This window comes from Aythya ferina, assembly GCF_964211825.1.
Source record: "Aythya ferina genome assembly, chromosome: 3".
Taxonomy (NCBI): Eukaryota; Metazoa; Chordata; class Aves; order Anseriformes; family Anatidae; genus Aythya; species Aythya ferina.
The window spans coordinates 90,635,041-90,656,341 of record NC_140298.1 but is presented as its reverse complement, the minus strand read 5'-3'; the positions used below and the strand labels follow the sequence as shown (position 1 = coordinate 90,656,341).

At 36.8% G+C, this 21,301-nt stretch overlaps 1 long non-coding RNA gene across 1 annotated transcript; it reads left to right on the top strand.

Annotated features, from left to right (window-relative positions):
• Positions 1-209: 209 nt before the first annotated feature.
• LOC311435095 lies at positions 210-16,157 on the top strand. The gene is made up of 3 exons (XR_014691933.1): positions 210-467; positions 3,124-3,308; positions 15,964-16,157. It is a non-coding gene; the product is annotated as an uncharacterized lncRNA (long non-coding RNA).
• The last annotated feature ends 5,144 nt before the right edge of the window (positions 16,158-21,301 follow it).

The following is a 21,301-nucleotide window of genomic DNA, read 5'->3' as shown; positions in this document are numbered from 1 at the left end:
ACATTTGCAACCCATGGGATGGACCCCACACAGGAGCAGAGGAAGAGAGTGACAATGAAAGAGCGGCAGAGGTGAAGCATTAGGGACTGATTGCAACCCCCATTCCCCCATTCCCCTCTGCCACTCAGTGGGAAGAAGGCAGAAGATGGTGGATGAGGAGAAAGGTGTTTTTAGTTTGCTTTTAGTTCTCACTGCTCTACTCTGTTAGTAGTTAGCAATAAATTACACTAACCTCCCTCTTCAAAGTCAGTTTTGCCTATGACAGCAATTGGTGAATGTCCTTATCTTAACCCCTGTGTCCTTTTCATTATATTTTCTCCCCCATTTTTTGAGGAGGGGGAGTGAGAGGTGTGGTGGTTTCATACCGATGGGCAGCTGAGCTCCACCACACCTGTTTGTAAGGATAGCTTTTGTGAGCTCATACACACTCTGTGAAAGTCCCACCTTCATATAATGCTACTGTCAAGGTGAGAGAAAATACTATTTTACCTTTGCAATATAAAATGGAATATATCTACCTCTTTCAAGGCAGCATTTCTTACCAAGTGTAAGTGCAAGTGGTGTCTGAGAATTTCTAAGTGATGTTTGCTGAGTAATCATTCTTTGGAACAGTATCTCATGCTATATATGTCTCCATCAACAGAAAAACTGACTAACTTCATTATGAAACTAGAATAAGCATACTTGGTTTTGAGCAGAATTACTGCAGCTTTTCACAAGTAAATCTTTGATTGTGTTTAGTTATAGGAGGAATTTATTGTTTTTGTTGATGGACCAGAACAAGGAGTTCAATTAATTGAAAAAACAAGCAGTTGGCATTTCCGGAGTTGGCAATTTGCATATCTGTTTTGCTATACTTCTCAATGATTAATATATTTATAGAAGTCAGAAGTAGCTCAAAAATGATTTAGTATTTGAAAAAAAAATAATCAGATAGTGAAACTTCTAGTAAAATTCAATTATTATTTTCTTAACTTCATAAGCATCAGTTTGTGTTTTGTTGTTTGTTTTTTTTTAAGCTCATCCACAACCAGTTCACTTGTCTCGCTTCAGTTTGCACCACAACATACTTCATTTTGTAGTGTTGTAAATGAACCAGCCTGCCTCATCTATTCATCTGGGACATCTGTGGAGCTATAGAAAACAATGGAAATTATTAAAAATTATTAAATAAAAAAAAAATAAATACTAAAAATATTAGGTTGGCATCGAAAAGTGTCTGCCCTCTGGTCATGAACATCTCTCTTCATTGATACTGGATAAGCTTGGATGACTAACTAAGACCACATGACTTTAAGGCAGCTATTGGAGGATGGCTGAATCTCATCCCTAGAATCTATACTTGGAATGTACGTAAAGCAAACAATGGATTCAAGGAGGGAAATGTCTAGACCCTAAAACCTCCATATATAATTAGATTGATGACAACTCTCCAGAGACTTCATCACAGGAGGAAATTACTTGCCTGATCCAATTATCATAGGCAGTAGCACTGAGATTCTTTGTACCTGCAGCAGAATGTGTATTATGCCACAGCTTACAATGATGTTTTATTTTTGTTTTGTTCATTTGAATGATAACATTTAAACCAGAGTGTAAAGCAAACAAATTAAAAAAAAAAAAATTACAGGTAGGATTTATCTTACCTAACTTTAGACATGAAGCAATTAGTTATTTTACACTAAGATAATCATCATAGACTCTTTTCATAGCTAGCGAAGATAAATAGAGACCAGCAAAGGGCAATCCATCTCACTAGCTTTAGACAGTCATCTTGAGCAAAGAATTTCTCCTTCTGTATGTCTCTCTCTCTCTCAACTGAGTAAAATGGGAGAAGGCAGTGATTAGTTCAGAGTCTGACAATTCATTGTTAAGCATCTAATCCAGGCAAATTGAATCCTAACATAGACTGGATTTTTTTCTGTTTCCCTTAACATTTTCATCACTGGTCATTCAGTAAAATGACCAAACAGAGCAAATTTTGTCGTATTTCACAGGCAAAGCAAAAAGACAGATATTTTAGTCTATAAAAAGAGACTACATGAATGTTTTGATTCCTCCTTCCTCTCAGCATAAACACATAAATAAATATATACATAGATTGACATTTCTCATAGACAGTTTCCCACAAAGTGGGATCTTTTCTTTGAGTAATCTGTATAGCACAGATTACTTCACCTGTATTCTTTTGAATAGATTCTTAGACTACTGTAGTGGTTTAGCCCTGGCAGGCAGCTAAGTGCCACACAGCTGCTTGCTCTCTAGGTGAATCAGAGTGGTAATAGTGTGAGAACTCATGGGTTGAGATGGGGACAGTTTACTAGGTTAAGCAAAAACCATGTGCACAAGCAAAGCAAAACAAGGAATTTGTTCAATACTTCTCATCAGTAGGCATTTCAGACACTTCCAGGAAACCAGGTCTCATAACATGTATTGGTTTCTTGGAAATACAAACGCCATCATTCTGAGAGTTTCTACCTTCCTCCTTCTTTACCCCAGCAATTATTGCTGAGCATGATGCCACAAGGTGTGGGACATCCTTTTGGTCCTGTCCTAGCTGTGTCCTCTCCCAGCTTCTTGTGCACCCTCAGACTTCTCTCTGGCAGGGCAGCAGGAGAAGCTGAAAAGTCCTTGGTTCTGTGCAAACAGTGCTCTGCAGCAAGTAAGAACATCAGCGTGTTATCACCACTATTTTCATCAAGCCACAGCATTGTGTGAGACAACTTCATCTAATGTAAAGGTTTGCTTAATAAATTACAAAACTTAACATGCAAACATTAGCATGTAAAACTACAAAGCATTTATGTGAATTCAATATTTAGGGTAGCTCTTATTTTGTGTTTGGTTAGCTCAAATAATCTCCTTCATAATTTACAAAAATCAGCATTAAAAGGCTGGACATTATTCTATACCTAGACTCTAAAGCAGATTTATAGTATATTAGCCTTTCTAGCTGTTCATTAACTGTGTTGTAAAAACCACCAGTGAGAAAATAACATTTTCTAGGTAGCTATTACTTTTTAAATCTCTGAGAAATCTTTTTTTTCTTTTCCTTGTTATATCTAAATGTGTATGTTTGAATTGCTTAAAATTAAGACAATATCTTGTTCTACCCCTAAATAGGTGTTTTTCAGCAACTGAAGGCTGCTGCTGCTTAACCGTCCATTGAGTGAATACCTCCACTCAATGTCTCTTTTGGAGCCAGCTGGATCTGGCTCTGATCTGACATGGGACTTCTGGATTCTTCTCACAGAGGACACCCTTGCAGCCCCCATGCTATGAAAACCTTGTCATGTAAACCCAATACGGTAAGCTGCTAAAGTATTCATTTGAAGGCCTCACATTTCTTTGTATTCTTTGTGCTTTTCCTGTTCTAAGTGCAGCGCTTCAAATGTCTGATAAATTACGTTCATTTTCATTCATCTGAAGCTGCTGGTAACCTGCATCAGGTATTAAACTCTACCAGAAACACTGATCTTTTTCCACCAAATTCTGCCCATTAAGTTGTTCATCTTTGTCTCTGATTTCTTCTCCAAATACTTTGGTTTTAGTTGTATTAAATAGGAGGTAGGTAATTTCACATTACTTCTTTAAGTTATTGAAATCATGTTGAATTTTCACTGTTTCTTAAAGAGCCCCCTCACTTTCTGGAGACTTACACAGATTTTCTGTCTACTCTCTAATCATTCACCTAAGTTATTAATGAAAATATTGAACAAGACAAGGACAAAATCCCAAGGAACATCAATTATAAGAGTCTATACTGCCATCCAGTCATTGGGAGTTTTTTGTTTGTTTGTTTGTTTGCTTGTTTTTTAATCAGTAATGATTACTTTATTCAGATTTTATCTTTATTCTTTAATAACAGGCAGGTCTGTACCAAAGTCATCAATGATAGGCAACAGTCAAATTATACAACTGTTTTCATAAACCAAGGAAGGTAGGAAAAAAGAAAAAAAAAAAGGGAAGGGGAAAAAGGAAAAGAGAGGAGGGTAAGGTGTTCTTGCAAAATCCACATGGGTTATTTCTTCTTGCATTACCATTTCTAACAGAAAAAAAAAAAAAAAGGAGTCAGTTTTAATGAATACCATATTAAATTAACATAGAGAGACTGGATACTGAAGGTTCTTTTCAGGCATTTTAACATCTCTACAAATTAAACCTTAACTAGACTTCATCAGTAATGATGACTGTCAGTAACTACTGACAGTATCATGTGTTGTAATGAGAAAGAACAGTATTTGTATCATGGTCTATGGTGTAAACACAGAACAAATTATGAGATCCATCTTCACTTTTCCACCTTCATGAAATTGTTCTTTCACTTATTTTACCAGTCAGAACATAAAAATATTTTCTGCTTAATGTTTACTTATTTCTTTCTCAATGATGATTTAAGATACAAGAAGAAATTAGTTCACATACGAAATAAGGCAATGTAGATAGCTGAATGTATCTTCAGGAGCCTCAGAAGCATTCCTTTTTCACCATTGTCCGTGCAGGAATGGAAGACTGCTTCATTAAGCATCTAATACTTAAGCATACAGTACGCATTCCATTCTATTTCTAAATGTGTAATTTCTAAATCAGCACAATTATAACAGGCATAAAGTAAAATCTTTAATTCCTTTTACTCCTCTGAAGATGATTTATAACTATATGGTTTTGTGAGGTTTCATTTGGTTTGGTTTAAATTACTTCCAGACAGCTCCACAGGTAATTGAAAGCAGGTTAACTAGAAAGTTAAGGTGTCAGGGAGGATTGGACAGTCACATTTCAGTTCACAGTTTTGCAGAATTATAGGAATGCAAAATAAATGCTACTTATGCTTGCTCACATTCAACTCACATTCAGTTCCTATCTCCTGCCAACCCAAGTGTATCTATTTTTGCTTCTGCTTCCCTCCCACCGATAGTGTGGTGTGCCCTTAAATGACATTACAACACAGATGTCGACAACTGTCCACTATTCTTCCGATTACAAAGCACTATGTGGCAGATGGTGTAAATGAGCCAGCATACATTTGCTGGAAAGAGGTAAAAAAGAGCTGCCAGATTGCTGACTTTTTGGCATTATGCCACATAGTACAAAGACAGGTTGGGGAAACAGAGATTACACAAAAAATGATAATTTAAACTCATTTTTTATGATGATTTGCCACTAGACTTCTTTTGTCTGTTTGCTTGTTGCTTTATTAAGACTATATTGGAAACATCCCATGTTACAGACCGTTCCCCAGCAGATCTAGATTTCTGATCAAATCTATGTTTCTTAAGCAAACTTAATGTCTTCACTTCTATAGAAGACCACTATGCTGCCCCTTAATTAAAAAGCTGGATATATTATTTCAGATTAATTAAGTGAGTCTAAAAAAATGCAGAAACTGAGTCATGAAATAACTCAGATTTGAATTTTCCTCAGGACATCTTGAGTCCAACGACTTATTCCAAGATGCCAGTGATTAGTCAGACTAGGTTGCTCAGGGCTTTATCCACTCAGCTCTTGAACACCTTAAAGGACAGAGACTGTAGAACATCTCTGGGTAACTGGTATTGTGGCTGGACTGCCTGTATGATGAAAAAAGCCTTGCTTATACCCAGTGTGAAAGTCTGTTATTTCAATTTATGCTCATTGTCACTTGTCCACCCACTATGCACATCCGTTTAAAGACCAGATCCATGTCTGAAACAGCCCTCTGATAGGCACTGGTGGACTCCTCTGAGGTCTCTGCCCAGAGCTATATCTTTAGGAGGCTGAACAAGCCCATCTCTCTCAGATTTTCTTCATAGGTCATGTGCTCCACACCCCAACAATCTTTGTGGCCTCTGCTAAACTTACTCCAGTTTGTTTAGTAGGAGAGAGAAGGATAAAACAAAATTCTAGATGAGGTCAAACAAGTGCTGAATAGAGGAGAACAAACCATTCTTCAGCTTACTGGCTGTGGTTCTGCTGAGCCTTGAATGCTCTTGGATTTCCATGCTGCCAGAGCTCACAGCTGGCTCACACAGGTTTGCTGCCCACCAGCACCCTCATGGGCTTTCCAGCAGAGCTGCTCCCCTGCCAAGCTCTACTGTTGTCAGGGGTGTTTCCTTATAAAGTCCAGGATTTGGCATTTGTCTCTGAATTTCAGGACCTTCCTGTTGACTCTAGTCTATCTAGCTGCATCTGAATGGTGCTCTCCTAATTATCCGGTGCCCCCAGACTGATAATGATTAAAAATAATAAAATTATTTTCAATTAGATGAAAAAAAAATGTTATTTCTTTCATTTGAGTGGTTGCTACTGCTTGATTTGAAAAATGGTTCCGTATTCAGCAAAGAAAAGCCCTTTTATGAGTTCTTTTATTTAAATCTTATCAGTTAGATTAAAGAGGCATATGGCAATCTTTGGTGCTATTTCTTTGCACTCATCATTTTGACAGTATCTTTGACTAGGTTATCTAAGCATTTTTGAAGGTGAGGGTGAAAGTCTCGTGTTCCAGCAGTTTGGCCAGATAATTTGTTCTAGGTATGTTTTTATCGTATAGCTTTGTTGAGTTTCAAGCACCAATGTAAAACTCATACATTGTCCCCATCTCTGAAATCCCAAACATGGCAAGGCCTTTACCTTTTCTCCCACTGAGGTATTTCACTTACAGAGCTCTACTTCATCCAATTTGTAGGCATTACTGCACCTTGTGCTTACTCAGATCAGGGGACCAGCTGTGTTACCCTGATGAGCTGCCAGGTACTTTCACCTATCTTCTGCGCAGTCATGGAAGTGAATTCTGCTGCTACTGCTTCTACTACTCTGAATACTGACAAACTCCACTCCATTTCTAAGATACAGTTTGCACAGCTTATTTCAGCAAGTGGAATAAATGGATCTATTATAAAACCACGTTTACATCCTCCAAGCAAACACAGACTGCTAACTCAAGGTCAGTGTAAGTTCCACATGCTATGACTACAGAAGATGTAGGATACCTGAAAGAATCTGTATTCACCTATCTAATTATCTAGCCATCTACATCTTATACAGGTGTAAATGTCTAAATCTGGTAAAGAGAAGTGAGTTTTCAGGAATTTATGTTGGAGCACACAGAAAATGAAATAAACAATTAGGGTGCTACCTACATTTTTGGTGACTTGGAGTACATTCCATACTTATGTATGGAGTATGAAAGGCATCCCATCTGAGACTGTGCCAGTGAGTCTCTGAATAATGGAGCTAATACCAGACAAAGGTATTTTAAACATGAACATATTAAACATGAATATATTGAATATATATAAACATGAATATATAGATGTAGAACTCTACCAGCTTACATCTTCTTATGATCAAATACATAATAACTAACTATTAATAGCTGTAATTCTTCAGTCAATTCCATCTCAGACACTTTTTATTATAGTTTCATCTGAGAAGGTTCCTCTTCTCAAGCTCTGGAACTGCTCTGCAATATCAAGTTGTAAGTTATCGTGTATAGTATGCATATAGTATATATATATATGTATAGTATGTAAGTAGTATGTATATCATACATAGTATTCATAGAACATACAATAGTACTGATACAAATATTCACTTCAAAAGCAGGCTGTCCATAATGTTTTATTTTATTTTTTACAACATGTCCTCCTTCAACTGAGGTAATTAGGGATAAAATCTTATTTCTGTGTGGCATCATTTTTGCTACATGAGTGTTCCCATCACTGGGTACTGTTGTTTTTCCCTTCTCTCACAGGAGCTCACAGATTCCTGAAACTGAAGAGAAATTCTTGGGTCTGCTGATATCTGTAATATATTTACCTATTCTCTCCACTGAGGAGAGAATTTCTCTAATTGTGAGGAGATGCTTATTTTAGTTCCTGCAAAGAGTTATACCATCTTCTTTACTCATCCTGAATGCACCTATATTTGTCCTGTAGGTAGGACAGATGTGCACTTCTAGCAGTTAAACTCCCACTAGTTTTCATGGACTGTGCTTTGCCTCACAGAGCTGCTCTTGCTGAGTGTGTCAACTGGTTTTCTTTTTGGTTGAAGTTAGACTGGAAGATGCCTCAAACAACGTCTAACACATCTTCCTTGCCTATGGGCATACAAGTCCATATGAACAGACGACAGCTAATCTGAAGTAAAAATGACCAGGGAAGTAGTGTTGATGTTTAGTTCTCTGAAATAACTATTTCACCCAACGGATAGTGTGATGGATACAAAACAAATGGATATTTGCTACTGCATACAGAATTATTTCTGATAAAATATGATAATGTTTAATTTCAGTGGTCAAAATCACAGATGGTGCTAAGCTGGATCAATTATTTGATTTAGCCAGGGAAAACAAGTTGTTACTATATACCTCCCATGTGGAATAAACTGTGAACAGTGAATTCTCTACCATTTTCAATGAGTTCCCAGGCCTTATCAGGTTACAGAAATATCTGTTTGTGGCTTGATTTTTATACTTAATTATAAATGAATGCCCACTCAATTAAGATTATTTTTTTTCCCTTCAGATGGAAACACAGGCAGGAGCACTGGGTTGTATTTCTATTTGTATTTCTACTTGGCTACTTTCTCTCAGTTAAACCTTTAGTAACCTAAGTCATTTTTCACTCTGTTCCATGATTGACAAATGGAGTAAGGGATCTGAGAATTTTATTATTTTCTAGTGCTGACCAGAAAACAATTTTTCTGTTTCATAAAAGAAAAGAGAAAGTGTGCAGTTTCAGAATATTTTATTATTGCTCTGATGTAGAATCAAAATAAGACTTCTGGAGAATGTTTTTGTGAAGAGGCTGTGATAGATACTGTCTCAGCCTACCCAATGCCCAGACAATAACCTACTGACTAGAACATTTAACTTGGGTGTGGGAGGAACTGATCTACTTGTTTATGACAGATTAGGCTCCCACGGACTCCATCCCACATAACAGGCAAGTTTCTTGCTCACCAAATTATAGCATCAGCCTCTTTTAAAATGTGAAACTCTTGCATATTTTTCCTTCTACATAAACAGCTAAATATAAGACTAAATCTACAGTTTGGTGATAAAGGTGATTTGTAAGAAGAGAAGCCATATGCCATTTTCTGTTCTATTTGATTCAAAGCAGAGGTTAGATTTTAGCCTCCCTATGGCCCTTGAGAATTTTGTGACATTTTTCCCCTGAAAAAGTTCTAGCCTGAAACACTGAATTGAAACATCTCAATGCAAATTTTTTTGTTTTATTTTATTTTGTTTATTTATTTATTCTTTATTTATTCTTTACAAAAATAAAAGATATTGATTAAAGCTACCTCTCCCTTCTGATGGGGCACTCTGATACTCCAGAGTATCATCATCTCACTGCCTGCCAGAATGGAATCTGCAGCAATTATTTCTGCATTATTTTGTAATGTTTCAATAATGGTAAGCTTATGAATGTGAACTTACTAGTGTAATTTCTCTAGAAGTTAAAGTAGAAAGCTAATATGACAAGCTAGAAACTTTATGAAAATGGGCAAGTGATTATTCTAAACATCTTTAAGTGGTATATATGCTGCCACAAATTTTATCTCCTGAAATATACATTAATAAGTGGAAATATGATTAAACTGTTGAAGCTGTGACTGGCTGATGATACATTCCATTAATAGAATTTTAATGAACTTGGCAGTTGAGAGTAAAATTTGTTTTTCCTGTTTATAGTGAATATTACTATGTACGATAGTAAAGAGACATGCTGTTGCAAAATACACATAAATAAGAAAGGACATAGGAAAGAACAGACACAGAACAAAAGGTCTTCAAAAGCAATATATTTTTCCTTGAAAAATACATGATTGTAATCTCATCAGAATATATTGCTACAAAATATTGTATTAACTCTAATCAGAGAACAGAACATAGAGATGAGGAAATACCTTGCAAAAGCATATATAAACCAACTGAATAAATTAATGTTTAGTATGTAACAGGATGGTTAATGCACGGAGAATATACAAAATCTATAGAACACATAGAATGAAGATAAATTACGTAGTCCTGCAATTGTAATTCCTTGTTCCAGTACACTGGTACTTAGCAGGAGAAAATTAAAAATTATCAACTGGTAATAGGTTCCTGGTAATCAGTTAAGGCACGTGTAACTAATATTAAAGACACAGAAAATATACACAGTAGAGCATGTTGCTTGAAAAGGCTTTGGGACAGCTAGCTGAAGCATGCTTCAAATAGAGGTATACAATTCAAAAAAAAAAAAAAAAGTGATAAATTACAAGCAGTTTAAGGTCAAAGAAATATAAGAGCAGCCAGCTTCTGAACTTGGAAAAATGTGAAAGGAAAAGAGCATGAAAAATTTCTATTTAAAGGGAATTAACTAGTATGTTGTTCAGATACTTTTGTCTCCTGATGAACCAAAAGGTCTATTATCCACCTATTTTAGGCTTTATGTAAGTCTGAAAAATGAGTAGTTTGGTCTGTCTTCCTTCCTTCCTTCCTTCCTTCCTTCCTTCCTTCCGGAGTAGAATCTGTCTCAATGTAGTCTAAAAGGTTAAAGGTACAAAGCAATGATCCTCCTCATGTGAGGTTGTGAGATATCTTGTCTAACAGAGAAATATATTTTAAGGTAAGATTGCGGTTCTGGACATGTTATAGAACTGCAGTCTAAGATATCTGTGGTATAGATTTATATTTATGCATATATTTAAGCATCATTCAGTCATGCAATTTACTCCACCTGTATAACAAGGACTGCAAATATGGTAATTATTTCCTCTATAAAAAACAAAAGCAAAATGAAACCAAATCAACCAAACAAACAACAAACAAACAAAAGAAACCCCACTGTGGTGTAAGCTGAGTCAAAACACAAAGGAGTTGCAGTAATTTCTTTAATTTATGTAGGGAACAACTGACTGTCTTTCCATCTCAGGCCCCCCCAAAATTAAATTAATCTTAGGATTTTTTTTCCACTGACTTGTTTTCTAGAATAGAAAATGCTTTTTTATGAAAGAAATGTCCATGGGAAAACTTCAGAGATGCAGAAATCATCATCATCATTACCATCACTTTTATGCTCAGCTAGGAAAAATACACCGACATCTTCTTGGCTGCCCTCCTGGAATGGTCCTGTCACTTTCACTTGCTGCTTGCAGGGAAAAAGCAGAGTGAACATAAGCCTCCGAGGCAGGGAGCCACACAATCACAACCTTCTTTGAGTGAAGGAAGCTGGAGGGAAACCGCTTGCTGGCATTGAGGCTGCTGGCTTGGCAGAGATGCGTTAAGCCTGTGTGCTGGTCCTGCCACTGAATACCTGGGGGTCCTGCTCAGTCACACTCTCCTTCCCTGAGACTAAAGAGACACTCACTAGAGTCTTCCTGGTTGGTGCTTGTCAAATCAGTAATTCATTTTGTTTTGCCCAGGAGTAAATCTGTTTTGGAAATCCCAGCTTCTGAGAAGAGCGTCAATATTTTTAAAAATATTTTATTTTCCTCTTCTGATTTTAATCTTTAATATGGATTAGGGATACAGTTTTGTGTCTTTTTTTTTTTTTTTTCCTCTTAACATTCATGAATTCTTAAAATGTCCCAAGTTTTTCTATTTGTTTTGTTGTATTTCATTTGGAAAACTGCTCATTTGTGTGGGTTGTGTGTATATATACACACACATACTAAAATATATGTTACATGTAAATATATATGTAATATATTTATTTACATAATATAAACTTGTACACTGATGAAAGGCACTGTATCCACACACTCTGTCATCAAATATTTATATAGTAATTCTGAGGTAATGCTTGGTCCAGTACAGTTAGTCTGACTTCTCCTGTCAGGATAATTGAAAGCAAGATTCAAGTGCTTAATATTAGATCTGAAGAAATAATTAATACTTTAGCGTAATTAATTCAGCTAAAATTGAGAGAGGGAGGAATGGTTTATGCTGAACACAAACAGAATACTTCAGAATTAGTAGAAAAAATGTAACATATAAGAATAAGATAAGGAACTTTCCTCCTGAAAGGTTTTGTTTTGGCCAACTCCAACTATTTTAGGGTCCTGTTTCAAAACTAAAGATTATTTTAAATATTATTAATAAATAGAAAAAAAAATATGAAATGAAACAATTAAGCATTACTAACATGAATCACTTATTTAGAAAATGAAAGATTTACAGATAGAAGTTTTTCTCTAATTATGGCATACATGCCTCCAAACTCCCAGTGTTAAAATTCAGATTGGCTGGGGAGGAAAGTTAGACTCAAACTGTGTCCTTTTGAAGGAATGCTCATGTTTAGTTGTTTACTTTACCAGATATCTATGCTCTAGAGAAATAAGATAGCTGTAATCATTATTTTTATTATTTTTTTTTTTTAATATATGTTGATTTGGGCTTTTTATGTGGGCAGTTTGTGTTGATTAGAATAAGTTTATTCACATACATTATGTGAGTAATTTCAGTTTATTTTTAGCTTGATAAGCTAGAAGTACTTCTATATTTTACATGAAGTGTTAACATCTGATGATACTGTCCCTTTGTTTTCTATGGTTCAGCAGCGTAAGAAGTATTTATCATCATCAAAGTAATAAAAATATATTTATTCTTACAAACTTCTGTCATTTAGGAAGTGATGAGACTGTATTTCTACACTTAAACAAAAGATTATTTTTGTGCAATTAGTCTTCAATATTTAATCTATTCAGAGAAAGAACAAGATTTTAAAAGTTATAAAGTACTCTTATCAACAAAGTCCTTACAGCATAGGGAATATCTCTTTTAAACAGTAAACTATGGAAAATTATTTAAAGTCAGTTCTTTAAAATAAATATGCACATTTTTATGCCCGCTTTTATTATATTTATTGATGGTTAGTGAAACAGACTAAGGTCAAAAATATGAATCTTAGTGTAAACTACATGTTGAGCACAAGCTTAGCTCTTTGCTTGTTTCTCTCTTTGTTTGTTTCCAAATTCCCATCTCCTCAAGAAGCAAGTCCGTGCTTCTTGAGATTATGGCATCATTTAACAGGTTCATAATGACCCACTGTGGACATGCTAGGCAGTCTTAGACAACTTTGCCTTAGACTGCCATTTTATCATACCCCACCTCCATTTGTAGCGAGACCGGAGAAGGTCCAGTGCCATCTCTAGAAGACCATATATGATTTGTAGGGATTTGAGCTTTACAATATTTCTCCAGCAATCTGTTTAGTTTGTGCTAGATGATAAAGTGGCAAGTAATTACACATAAATAATTGGATCTAAAGTTTTACACCTGAACACTGTACTAGCACAACTGTTGACCTGACTGAAGGTATTGAAAATGTCGTTGGAGTACAGAGGGATTCAGGACACTTCCCAACCTGACTTGGATTCTCAGAAGTCTTTAGCGTTGATGCTAGTTTTGATGAACTGAATGTGAAGCATACTGTGAAATCTTACTTTTCATTTACAATTTATTTGTATTGCTATCAAAGTAGCACACAGAAAAGCTAAAGCAAGATTTTATGATGGAGTTGTCTTGCCTCACTCATGAGTTACACAGCCTGTGATATCCAGAAAGAAACAAGTGCATCTGAGCTTTTGGTCTTTCTTTAGGGAAAACAAGGTTTGGTTGAAGTACATACCCTTTTTCATTATTATTTTGGAAAGTATCGAAATTCGACAGGTGGATACATTGTGCAAGTTTGTGGTGAACCATTTATTCAGTATCTTTTTTGTAAAAAAAATATATAAATATATATATATATATAAAAGATATATATTTATATATCTTTTCTCTCAGGTAAGGTGAAATACTTGGAGGCAATTTTGATCAGAGAAGTACTGCATAAGGGAGAATAAATCAGTATGAGGGAGAATAAATCAGTCACCTGAGCAGCAGAAAAGAGCAGATTCTAAACTGTGTTTCTTTTCCGCTTAATAACTTGTACTAACTGGTAAATAAATGTTTTTCAAAATTAGAAGATGTCCTCCAAATACATTATTTTTCTTATAAAGATCATTTTTATATGTGTTTTTTATATTTGTATTAATAATATGTGAGGAAAAAAAAATCATGGAATTAATCATTTGGCAAATCATTTGCATTTTCAACATTCAGTGTTAGAAATACCAATTAATAAGCTTTTAAATGTCTTATTATTATACTTGGATATTAAAATAAAGGAATAGATCAATGCTTACCTTTATGCATCTTAAAGTAAGAATGCCACATTTTCATTAACAGTCTGACTAAGGACTAAATATCTTTTTAAAGTGGCATACCCAAAATCAAAATCTAACTGTTTCAGCAGGACTTCAATAAACATTTAGGAAAACTTGTACTCAGATGGATTTTAAGAACCTTGTGTTTTGAGAGGATTCCTTTCTTCTTTGTAAAAGTGTTTTAAGAAGTAAATATTTCTCCCTTTGCCTAAACTAATCCATATCTATTGAGTACAGATATGGATTGACTACAGATATTGATATTGTTGACAACAATCTGGTGTATTTTTTTTCTGCTGCATATATTTTTTATTTATTTGTACATATACTAAAAAAAAATACAGTCTCCTCATTTCATGTTATTTAAAAAGGTAATGTAGATGGATCCTTTTCCACATGGTATGTATAAAAATAAAATTAAAAGATGTTTAAAATAGATACATAGGTTGTAATCTTCTAAGTCTAAAATTCAAAGCTAACACTTGTAATTGTTTCAAGATATTCACAGTGAATATATTTACAGTTACATATTTAATCATACAGATTTTTAAAAAGACTACTTAGCTACAAGTATAGGAGCCTTGAAAGGGATTATGCAGAAAAGTCTCTGTTCTAACTTTTGTGATACTTACTACTGTGGCAGAACTTTCAACATATACTAGTCTGGGAAAGCTATCATAATGATAAGTAAACAAACACACATGAAAACAAACAAACAAAAACACAAGAGAATATTGTATCACTGAATGAAGTTTGTTACTTTGTTGGACCAGCAGAGTTTAAATTATATATTATAATAATTCACAGTATATTAATAAATACATGATAGTATATTTTGTACAAATAATGAAGCCATAATCATATGAAGCCTCTTCACAGCTCTGTATAATTGAATTATTACTGAAGAAGAGTAGTCCAGGTTTTGTGTAAGAATTATGTTTAAAAGATAGTGAAAGAGAAACTAGAAGCTTTTTAAATGGCATATTCAAAGACTTAATAGATCAACATTCCTTACTGCTTTACAGATTAAATATATATTCTAGCATATTTTATTATGTACAAATCTTAACTAGGTTACCTAGGAAATATTTCATAAAACCTTTGTTTTAAATATAAATTGCATATGTTTGAGAAGTTTCAGTCAAGACAACAGAAAAGATTTTTCATTAATAAAGCTAATATCATAATATTCTAAATGTTGGCAACTTCAGCAAAATATTTGGGCTTCTCTTTAAAACACAATGGCAGACAGGATTTTAGTTCAAGCACTGAAGCATGGTTACTTGTCAAAGACACACATTTATTATAATGATAACAAATTTTTGATATGATCAGTTACCTGTGAGCAACTCTTATAGCTGAAATAATTATTCACAGATTCATTTATATTTGCAAACATACAGTTCAAAGGCAGTTGCCTTGAAAGCAGTGACATAGTTTTTGGCTCTTCCTATTGAAAACAGATTATTTTAAATAAGTTTTCAGTATCTATCCACACAGTTGTTTAATATGACAAAAACAGAGTGCAAAATATTGCAGACAAAACTTCAGAGGAGCATACAGCACATATCCAATGAAGTTAAAACTGAGCTGAAATCCCCTGAAATATTTTAACACACTTTGATCTTTATGTATCATCTGTATGATAAATAAACATGACATGACTGATAAATAAACTGTAAAATACAAAACTCTGAACCTTGAGAGCTGGAAGAATTACATTGCAATTATTTTATTTTGAAGATATATATGGACATTATTTGTAAGGGTTCTTTTCCTTCCCTATAGGTATATGGAACTACAGAAAGCAAGATAAATGGAAAATGATAAAGAAGCTAAAGAATGTGGGCCAAGCGTACTTAGAAGAATTAGAATATCTGTTTTATTTGGTTAATGTCTAGATGTGGGAATCATTGTTAAAGACATGGTGGAAAATGGAGTGGGGAAAGACAGGCAAGGTGAACATAGAAGATATGGAAAAAGGCTGAACAAAATGATTTAACTGGGGCACGGTCTAGCGATGCACAAACAGCCTCAAAAGTACACAAATGCTTGAGTGTGGTAAACAAACCCAAGGCTGCAGTAAACCTACCCAGCTGTAGCTGTAGTTTTTTTGTCTGTAAGTCTCATGCAATATACACATCAGAATATAACTAGGACAAATGTCTCAAAATCCAGTACTAACTTGCTTTCTGCAGCTGTTCATTGAAACAGGAAATCTTAAGTATGAGGGGAAAAAGGTCATTCTAAGGTACGAGTGATGAGAGTGGAAAGCAGACTTAAAGTGTTTTCCCAATATCAAGTCATACTAGCAGTGAAACTGATTATTAATTTCTTAAGATGCTTGATCCTTTTACTCTTCCATGAAGCTAAGGGCTTTCTATTCCCGTAGAGACTAAAATGGATAACTTGAACTGTTGGAGCTTCTTCATATTATCCAATTGATTTTTCTTTTCTTATAGATTTTGCTTTACAAGAAGAAAAGAAATGTTGTTTCATACGCTGTTTCCAAAATGATGATTACATTTAGTCAGTCTTCCAGTTAAACGCTTTAGATGTCTAATAATTTTACTGTATCTGCAAAGATAAATGACGTATTTGGAAATCAAACTGCAGATGTATTTATGTGAATGCCAAGTCATTCATTTTATTTTGAGGACTATCAGCCACTGAGGTAAAATGAAACTGAAAAATTCTGCAGTGCACGAAGTATGGATCTATGAGAATTTACAGAAATATTCATAACATCTTAACTAATTTAGTTAGAAAATAAACAAATTGATAATGAAAAAGTCAACAGTTTTTAGAGATTATAATTCAGCATAATATTGTTTTAAAATATAAGCAAGTTTTAATTATCAGCAAATTACCTAAAATCAACTAGTTCTCTGGAGCGTGACGGAGAATAAATGGGAAAATATTATTTTTATCCTTATTTATTTATTTTTTTATTTTTTTGTAAATTAACCATTTTTAATAGAGAGATTATATTGTTCTCAATTTCAGCTGTACAGATTTGAATCATCACAGATCTGTTCGGATTAAAAAAAAGAATATTGTCGTGATTCCGCTTGAGTGGGCAGCCGAGCTCCACCACAGCCGCTCTCTCACTCCCCCTCCTCAAAGAGGAATGGAGAGAAAATAAGATGAAAAGGGCTCAAAGTTTGAGATAAGAACGAGAAAATCACGCAATAATTATTGTAACGGGCAAAACAGACTCAGCATAAGAAGATAGTAAGATTTATTGCTCGTTACTAACAAGCTAGAGAAGTGAGAAACAAAGGAAAGAAACCAAAAGCACCTTCCCTGCCCATCCACCCTCTTCCACCTCCTCCCCCCGAGCGGCACAGGGGAAAGGGGGAATGGGGGTTATGGTCAGTCTACAGCGCTTCTTCTCTGCCGCTCCTTCTCGGTCACTCTCGTCCCCTGTGCTGTGGGGTCCCACCCACAGGATGCAGTCCTTGATGAACTGATCCGGCGTGGGCTTCCCACAGGCAGCAGCTCTTCCAGAACTGCTCCAGATATGGGTCCGTACCACGGGGTCCATCCCTCAGGAGCAAACTGCTCCAACCTGGCTCCCCTACGGGCAGCAGCTCCTGCCAGGTCACCTGCTCCTGCGTGGTCTCCTCTCCACAGGCTACAGGTCCGGCCCGGAATCTGCTCCGGCAGAGGTCTTCCACAGGTGGCAGCCTCCATTGGTGCAGGGCCACCTGCTCCACCGTGGTTTTCTCCACGGGCTGCAGCATGGAACCCTGCTCCACCATGGTACTCCATGGGCTGCAGGAGGACAGCCTGCTTCACCATGGTCCTCACCACAGGCCGCAGGGGACTTCTCCTCCGGCGCCTGGAGCCCCTCTCCCCCTCCTTCTACACTGACCTTGGTGCCTGCAAGGCCGTTCCTCACTCTCCCAGCTGCTGTGTGGCGCAGTGTTTTTTTCCCTGTCTTAAATATGCTCTCACAGAGGCACAAAACAACATCGCTTATTGGCTCAGCTCTGGAAAACAGTGGGGCCCTTCTCAAACATGGGGCAGCTTCTAGATCTTTCTCACAGAAACCACCCCTATGGCCCCCTGCTACCAAAACCTTGCCACGTAAACCCACTACAAATATATGTTAGTTCATACTCGCAGTCAACTTGCTAATGGCTTATTTCAGTTATCACAAAGCAAATAAGCTGTGGAAATGACTGTCTTCTTGGCCCACAGGAAATACAAAATAACATACTGAGTTTAACTGCTTTTTCTTTGCAAGAAATCAGAAATACACTTTCTTCAATTATCAGAAGGACGACATGTGGAAGAAATACTAAAAGCCACAGTAACTCCTTGGAGTTAGGAGTATCAAATGCAGTCTTGGCTGAAGAAATATCAACATTATTTTTTTCAGGAAGAAAAGCATAAAGTGGAGATAAAAACTCAGATAGTTATGTGAAAATCTGCATTGTTTATGATGAATACTGATGATAAAAATTCAGGAAATCAGTGTATTCTATTATGAAATTTTACAAGAGAATCACTGTCACACAGACTTTTGTGTGTCCTTCCCAACCACAGAAAATACCATAGACTACCTGACAGGCCTAGGTGTAGTGTTTATTTTCACACGATCTTTTTTCCTCAGTGTATATGTAAATAGTATAGTATATGCTATTATATATATATACACACACTATATATACAATCATATACTATACTATAGTATATATATGTTATATATATGTTATATATATACTATATATAACATATAAAGAGAATATAATGTGTATATATATGGTATATACTATATGAAAATATTATATGTAAATCCTAACAAACCTTTAACTTGCTTAGGTTGAACTGCATTTGCCTATACATTTACAGAAAATCAAGTTAATAGAAAATCAAGGGTGATGGGGAGCAGGATGTGGCCCTCACTATCCATGAAGAACTGGTTGGTGACCTGCTACGGCACTTAGATGTGCACAAGTCGATGGGGCCGGATGGGATCCACCCAAGGGTACTGAGAGAACTGGCAGAGGAGCTGGCCAAGCCACTATCCATCATTTATCAGCAGTCCTGGATATTGGGGGAGGTCCCAGTTGACTGGCGGCTAGCAAATGTGACGCCCATCTACAAGAAGGGCCGGAGGACTGACCCGGGAAACTACAGGCCCGTCAGTTTGACCTCAGTGCCAGGGAAGCTCATGGAGCAGATCCTCCTGAGAGTCATCATGGAGCACTTGCAGGGCAAGCAGACGATCAGGCCCAGTCAGCATGGCTTTATGAAAGGCAGGTCCTGCTTGACGAACCTGATCTCCTTCTATGACAAAGTGACGCGCTGGGTGGATGAGGGAAAGGCTGTGGATGTGGTCTACCTTGACTTCAGCAAGGCTTTTGACACCGTCTCCCACAGCATTCTCCTCAAGAAACTGGCTGCTCTTGGCTTGGACTGGCGCACGCTTCGTTGGGTTAGAAACTGGATGGATAGCCAGCCCAAAGAGTCGTGGTGAATGGAGCCAAGTCCAGTTGGAGGCCAGTCACTAGTGGCGTCCCCCAGGGCTCGGTGCTGGGGCCGGTCCTCTTTAATATCTTCATCGATGATCTGGACGAGGGCATTGAGTGCACCCTCAGTAAGTTTGCAGATGACACCAAGTTAGGTGCGTGTGTCGATCTGCTTGAGGGTAGGAAAGCTCTGCAGGAGGATCTGGATAGGCTGCACCGATGGGCTGAGGTCAACTGCATGAAGTTCAACAAGGCCAAGTGCCGGGTCCTGCACCTGGGGCGCAATAACCCCAAGCAGAGCTATAGGATGGGAGAGGAATGGTTGGAGAGCTGCCAGGCAGAGAAGGACCTGGGAGTGATGGTGGATACTCGGCTGAATATGAGCCAGCAGTGTGCTCAGGTGGCCAAGAAGGCCAATGGCATCCTGGCTTGTATCAGGAACAGTGTGACCAGCAGGGCTAGGGAGGTGATCGTCCCCCTGTACTCAGCTCTGGTGAGGCCGCACCTCGAGTACTGTGTTCAGTTTTGGGCCCCTCACTACAAGAAGGACATCGAGGTGCTTGAGAGGGTGCAGAGAAGGGCGATGAAGCTGGTGAGGGACCTGGAGAACAGGTCCTACGAGGAGCGGCTGAGGGAGCTGGGCTTGTTCAGCCTGGAGAAGAGGAGGCTCAGGGGTGACCTTATCGCTCTCTATAGGTACCTCAAGGGAGGCTGTAGCGAGGTGGGGGTTGATTTGTTCTCCCACGTGCCTGGTGACAGGACGAGGGGGAATGGGCTTAAGTTGAGCCAGGGGAGTTTTAGGTTAGATGTCAGGAAGAACTTCTTCACTGAAAGGGTTGTGAGGCATTGGAACAGGCTTCCCAGGGAAGTGGTGGAGTCACCATCCCTGGAAGTCTTCAAAAGACGTTTAGATGTAGAGCTTAGGGATATGGTTTAGTGGGGACTGCTAGCGTTAGGTCAGAGGTTGGACTCGATGATCTTGAGGTCTCTTCCAACCTAGAAATTCTGTGATTCTGTAATGGAAAGACCATGTAATAGCATAGATGTATATAGTTAATGCAGTGAAATCATCTTGAGTTCATAAAGAAGTGATCACTTTTGTAACATGGCAAAGTTTGCCTCTTGAATTTTGAACACTGCTACTTTTATATAATTGTACAAGACAGCTGTTATACATTCCTAACTGCCAGAATTCCTATTCACACACACTTGGATGTCAAGTCAAGATGGCCACCATTTAAGTTAGGGAATACCAACCAAGAAAGAGGAACCATGTGTATTTTCCTGTTATGTCTTTATAAACTGCATCATTTTACAGCCTTGTACTTCATGACATAATATTAAAAACTGCAATGGCTATACATATAATTACAGGATTTTCACACTTTGAATTCAAACCCTTTAAAATGTATACATATATTGCTTATGTCTTCAAAATACCTCAAAATAGCATTTTTTTAGTCTTTTTTTTTTTCAGAGAACTTGAAAGTAAAGTGCACAGAATAACAAAGAAACACAGTAAGAAATATAGTATATATTATAAAATACTTAAAGCAATTTGGAAGACCTGAATTCAGTAGAGCTTTGTAGTTTTGTTTTTGTGCTCTGAAAATATGTCAAAGTGAAAAATTGCATTGCTATCTTGT